Below are 6,128 nucleotides of genomic sequence, written 5' to 3'. Positions count from 1 at the left end.
AGCCCAGTCTCTCTTTTTCTTTGATATGGATTTTCTCATTTCTTAAAACACTGTGCCACGAAGCCTTCAGCCTTTTATAAGCTCCAGTATTGGCTTTTGAGCAACACAGGAGCCACTGGGAGTTGGAGCTAACTGAGCTGCTGGGAGGAAGAGCAGTGATGAGTGGCAAGGAAAGTCTGGATCCTGTAAGCAGGACAGGAGCAGCAAGGGTGCACAGGAATTGCTTTCTGCCATTTACTGGCTTTGAAATCTGTCTTAAAACCTTTTCTTATTTCTGATTTGTCATAGTATTTCATGTTGAAATACAGTAAGATATATTATGACAACATGTGGTTCAAAGCAAAGATCAGTAATTTAAGAGTTAATGCTCAAAGTTTGATTGCACATGACTGGTTTTGTTCTGTAATGAAACTAGAAATAGTAGGATATTCCTTCATTATGAAGTGATCTTAAGTATTATTTCATTTATCTGAGTACACTGAACTTCAGGCTGCATTCTGCAGTCACCAGGCTGTGATATGAGTGCATGTGTTTGCATTCGGCTGTGCAGATGAGACAGATTTGCTCTTTCCCACTAAAACATGCAACTCTTCTTTGAAGGTGTTTCTTAACCTCATCCAAGAAGGGGAGGAAATTAGTCATGTTTCGAACATGAAATCTCCGCATGTTGCTTTAGGCATACATCTGGCTACATGGCTGGAAAATGTTAGCTAAGTGTCTAGTCTCAACCTCTTAACTCCTGCCATGGGACTGAAGAGATAACATTACAGTGTGCTTCACAGTCCCATTTTGCACCCTAGGGGTTCAGCAGCTCTGAATCCTGGCAGAGAGCAAAGCTGTGAGGCCACAGGGGCTTTCAACCCTCCTCTGCCTGGCTATACTGCAGCTCTATTTGCCTCTGTGTTACTCCTCTCCTCAGGGCCAAAGGTGTGAGCAGGCTCCAGTGGCAGTCCGGACAGGGCCAGGTGAGGGCGAGGTGTGGTAGTGGCACCTGCCTGTTTCTCCGGCACTTTTTTGCCACAAATACATACCACTGTTAGCCTAGTTCCGGTATTGGGTCATGGCTATGAACTGGGTCTGTGGTATGTAATGTGACTGAGGTGTGATGGCCGCAATAGGGTGGCTTAAAGCTGAACGGTGTACCTGGATTGTCGACTTGTCACAAATGCTGGGCCATGACCCAAGGAAACCACAGCATGCAGTTCTGAGCCAGACATGTGCCTGCACTGGGCCACATTGGGCCATAGTAAATGCTGTTTATGTGACACTCAGGTTCCTTTTTTCAAGTTGTGGTCTGAGTGTGGAAAGCCAGCTGTGTTTTCCTGGAGGAGTTGTTTTATTGTTGGAGCAGTACATATAGAATACCAACATGCTCTGCTGGAATGAGAAGTAATAGTTTTTTTTTTTTTGTTTGGTTGTTTTTTTTTAACTGTTACATGTTATATGCATTAACTGTAAACATTTTCAAGGAACTTGCATCTGCAGAGGGAAGGGGAAGTGTTCTTAATTAGGGAAGTCAAACTGAGATTAGCTATGGACACGCTTTCATGTTAGACCCCATATAAGGATGAATTCAGAACGTGCTTTTGAATTTGCAGACTTGAATCCATTTTAAAATATGCCAAGCTATGGTACAAGCGCAGTTTTGAATTAGAAAAATAAATAATCAGAAAATAATCAGAAAATACAGGTGAAAAAACAAAAATCTACAGGGAAATACATAGTTCCGGGTTCCTTGGGTCCAGGAGAAAATACTTAGTTGCTTTATACTTGTATTGATTCACTACATGAAATTCTGTGATCCTTTGGACTTTGAGATACGTGCACCTGTTATTGAAATATCTTTGAATGCTGGTTAGCTTGTGCTGATGAGTGTTAGCACTTCTCAGCATTTAATACTGAAGAATTGCATATGGAGGGAAAAAGAGAAGGTGGTGAAGCACTGTGAGTGCGGATGAGCATCTGAGCTACTGTTTTACTGCATGCTCGTGCATTAAATTTAGAATAAAATGAAACATTTTCCTTTGTCAGATCAGTAAATTAGAGGAAAAGAACTGGAAATAGCTGATGATTCAAGATAAATGCTGTGACTCACTGACTCCAGTGTCAGTGTAACGATAACAGCTTTTTGTTCAGCAAAGGTGGTTTAAGCTTTAGTTCGGCTGGGGTGCACTAGCTGTGCACGTGATCCCCCAAATCCATCTGAAGGACGTTAATACTTAGGACTTTACTGAATGGCACAGCAGAGTAAGGAACACAAGGGCACAGCACAGCCAAAACTGAGCAGCACTGGTCCCTGTGCCTGTGAGGCCCATCTCCTCAGGCCCAACCGTGGCCTCCATTACAGGCCTCTATGTGCCTGGGAGCTGGCTGGGCTGCAGGGCACCAGCCCCTGCCACATGGTGCCTGCTCTTGAGGAACCAGGCTTTCAACTGCTCCAAATGATGGCTTCTGGATTGCTCTTAGAGTCAGGTGAATTTGTACCAGCTGGAGACAGGCCCCAGACCTCTTTCGGGAGTGGGGGCAGCAATGCCAGAAGGGCTTGTGTCTGTGTGGTGAGGCCTTGCCCTGAGCCTGCCATGATGGGCGGCTGTTGCCACAGCTGTGGTAATTGCCATAGTGATGACAGCTGTGTGTGTAGTTACGGTTGTGTGGAGGAATGGGCTGCCCTCAGTAGGTATCTGAAGCTGGAGAAGGTCTTCTGCTTCTCTTCTGGACAACATGGTCTACCTCTTTGTGGCTTAATTTAAGGTAAGTGTTTTTTTTGGATTATACCAGAAAAAGGGTATGGTTTTCATTTTTTAATAGGGGATCTTGTGTGGTTCTGTGAAGGACTTGTGCTGGGTTTGGGGAATTGGTGTTGTAGCTGGGATATGTGGTGCATTACTGTGAGCCAAACTACGTCTGAATTTAAGGTGGAATGCTAAATAAATTGATTCTATGTTTAAGTCTAGATGTTTGGATAGGGCTGTATTAAAATACAGCTGTATTTGGGTTAGCATAGTTGTGTTCTGTGAAAAATGAAGCAAATCTCTCTCAGCTTGAAGCCAAACACCTAAATAAGAGTTTTTGGTGATCTGGCTGATTTGGTGGAGCTGCTGTAGGTTTGTGTGTAGTGTTGCCTTTTAACTATGGGACTTGTATGGCTGAGGTCTCTTGACTCAAGTTTTCTAAGCTTTCACTAACTGCTGAAAATAAAACCACCTTTGGCAATGCAAATTAACATATCTAAGATTTGTTTTCTTCTGTGGGCAGAATGCTTTGCAAACTGTACCTGAATTGTATGTAAACAAGCATGTTAACCTCTTCCTGCTACTTTCAATGTCATTGATCCGCCATTTTTCCAGTATTATCTTACTTATGATTGTGACATTGTTTGATGTAAAAATTATAGCAACTAAGTGTTTTTTATGTAATTGCGTTGCCATTTGCCTGCCCATCAGGGTATGTATGTCCTTTGCTATCACATAAATGTTCTTAGGCTTATGCTTAAAAAGCTCATCAAAAAGAAACAAAACCACATCTGGAGTAAAATAAAATCTCTTGTGAATTGATGTAGAGGCTATAAACAGCTTTCACAGATATGATGTAAGATCTTCCTTGCTCCTCCTAAAAGCAGCAACAGCTATGCCCCAGCAGTAGGGTTGTTGCAGTGCTGTTCTTGAAGATGGAGAATATGTGAAACAAACTGGGAATTTCTCTTGTGAGAGACAGCAGTGTGCATTTGCAGAGTGTGATGAATTTGGAGGAAGCATGAGGTGAAGCTGTGCAGCCCAGGAGAGCCTGAGCTCTTGCACAGATTTCCTGTGACCTTATGCAAACTCCACTGTGGCTTTCCGCCATCTTCATTATAGGCCTTGGGGAAAAGGGTTACTTTGACTATTAAAGGAATAATATGAAAAGTAAAGCCTTTGGGGTTACTTTGTGTTCAGGTATGCTTTGGAAACAATATTAGAGACAGATAAAGCTTTGGCTACTCTGAATATGGGCAGCACCTGTGTTGGGCCAGGCGGTTATTGGAGGCAGCTGGCATCTTGTTGTGGACTGTGAATACTTGGAGGATTTGGGGTGTGTGTTTTTTTTTTGTTTTGTTTTCCCCATTTATTGTTGTGGTTGTTTTGTAACTTTCTTGAAAGTAACTTTTTGGCCATTGACTTCTTGTGAAATTCATCTTGGGATATTTGGATACTGTGAAATTTCTGAGAAGAGAAACGAGGTATATGGGGAAAAGGGTTTGGATTTGTAGATTCATTATTTTGCTTGGATTTTATGTCTTCAAAAAAATTTATGAGAGATTTTTCAAAGTGGGCCAAGTTCTTCAGCACTGAGCTTTAACGGTGATGAACGTGAATACTTAAATATCTTAAGTTTTCTGAGTGTTGTAAATGTCAAAAGGCTTCTATCAAACACACTACATGTATTCTCTGCATGTCAACAGCCCTGTTTATTTCTGGTAGGTGCTACTAATAGTTTCAAGTAAATGTGTACTGGTTTCACCAAACACTTTTTTTTTTTTATCAGAACTTTTATGTAAAGTGTCTTATTTGTTAGAAGCCTAACCATTCTTAATACTGTAAGTTGTGTATCCTAGTAAATCAGAAACAGTATATTTATTGGGTTACAGTTTTTAAACTCGTTGCATTTCCTGGTGGTTTGAATTTTCTTCTAACATCTGAGGAATAGAAGGTGGAATAGTTATCTGAAACTGTATCAGCACGCTCTGTGTGATGTAGAACTTAATCCCTATTTAGTATTTTATTACAAAAATAGGCTAACATGAATTATTTTGCAACAACTAGCTGCATCCATTTTCTGTGTAAAAGCTGAATGTGGCGTCAAGAAGCCACAGAACTGGTGATATTAGAGATTGGTTTCAAGGTTAGAAATCATAGGAATATTCAAATCCTTCAGCATTCCAAGTCTCAGAAATGGACTCATTTTAAGCTGCACTGCTAAACTACTCCAGAATGTACTCCCAGATGTTGTCTCTTCCACACTCAGCTTGGAACACACATGTAAGCGCAATGCAAAGAGAAGAGGCTTTTGGAAAGCGGGGGTAGGAGTCTCTGCAGGGTCAGGGCACCTCTGTTGGAGGCTGATGGAGGTGTGCTGAAAGCTCAGTGTGCCCAGTTAGGTCTGTTTCCAGGGACAGGCATGTAAGGGAGAACTAGAAAGCAGCTTTTGCTAATAGTTGTGTGCTCACTCATCTGGAAACTTCCTCAGTTGTGCTAATGGTTTAGGATTAAGTCTTTCTGCAATTTTATTTTAAGAAACAAAACTTTTTTTGGTGAATTATCTCACTGTCTGTGCTGCCTTATTTAATGGCTATGAGAGAAAGCTATGAGCGAAATCTGCTCCCATACACTGCTGTTTGCAGGTTTTTCCAATTAGTTGGGAGGCTGGGGTTGCCTTGATAACCTGATATATGTTGCAGGCTGGAGAGGAAAGATTTGTTTGTACATGTCCTCAGAAGAATTATTGATTTCCCTTCAATAAAGATGTACTAATATCTGTTGTCAACTGAACTTTTCTTTCAGCAAATAATTCTCAGGTAGCAAACTGTTTCTTGGGAACTATTACCTCAATAAATGAAGTTTCTGCTAACACCACTAAAAACACCTTGCTGGTATTGAGTTGCTGCTTATCATAGTTTGGTTGTACTCTGATGGAAGTAAAGTAGATGGAAAACAATTTTATTGTTTACTCTTATGCCTGTGTAAATAGGTAATTTATCCTAATGACTGGATGGGACATAATTGGAAGTGAGTTTTCAAGGATGTAATATGCGTGTTAATTATGAGTGTGAACTGACCATCAGACTTTTCTCTGCTTGATCCTCTTAACACTGGTAAGCATCGTTATCTTTCCTAATGACCCATGATGACTGAAAGTAGTACTGTTCTACTCCGTGAGTCTGTTGTGGACATCTGGTTACCAAAACAATGTCCCCAGAGTTTTAAACTGATTAAAATGCTTAGGGTATCTCCAGAGCTTCCACAATTGTAAGGCTCAGCTTTTTTTTTTTTTTTTTTTAAGGCTTATATCCCAGATAAAGGAGGTAGCGTGGGTAGGCCTGGGACAATGCGTTAGGAAGGCTGGATTTACCTCACAGCGCAGTGCTTGGCCTG

This window comes from Cygnus atratus, chromosome 7, assembly GCF_013377495.2.
Source record: "Cygnus atratus isolate AKBS03 ecotype Queensland, Australia chromosome 7, CAtr_DNAZoo_HiC_assembly, whole genome shotgun sequence".
NCBI lineage: Eukaryota > Metazoa > Chordata > Aves > Anseriformes > Anatidae > Cygnus > Cygnus atratus.
The sequence above is the reverse complement of the archived record's forward strand: the minus strand, read 5'-3'. Positions refer to the sequence as shown.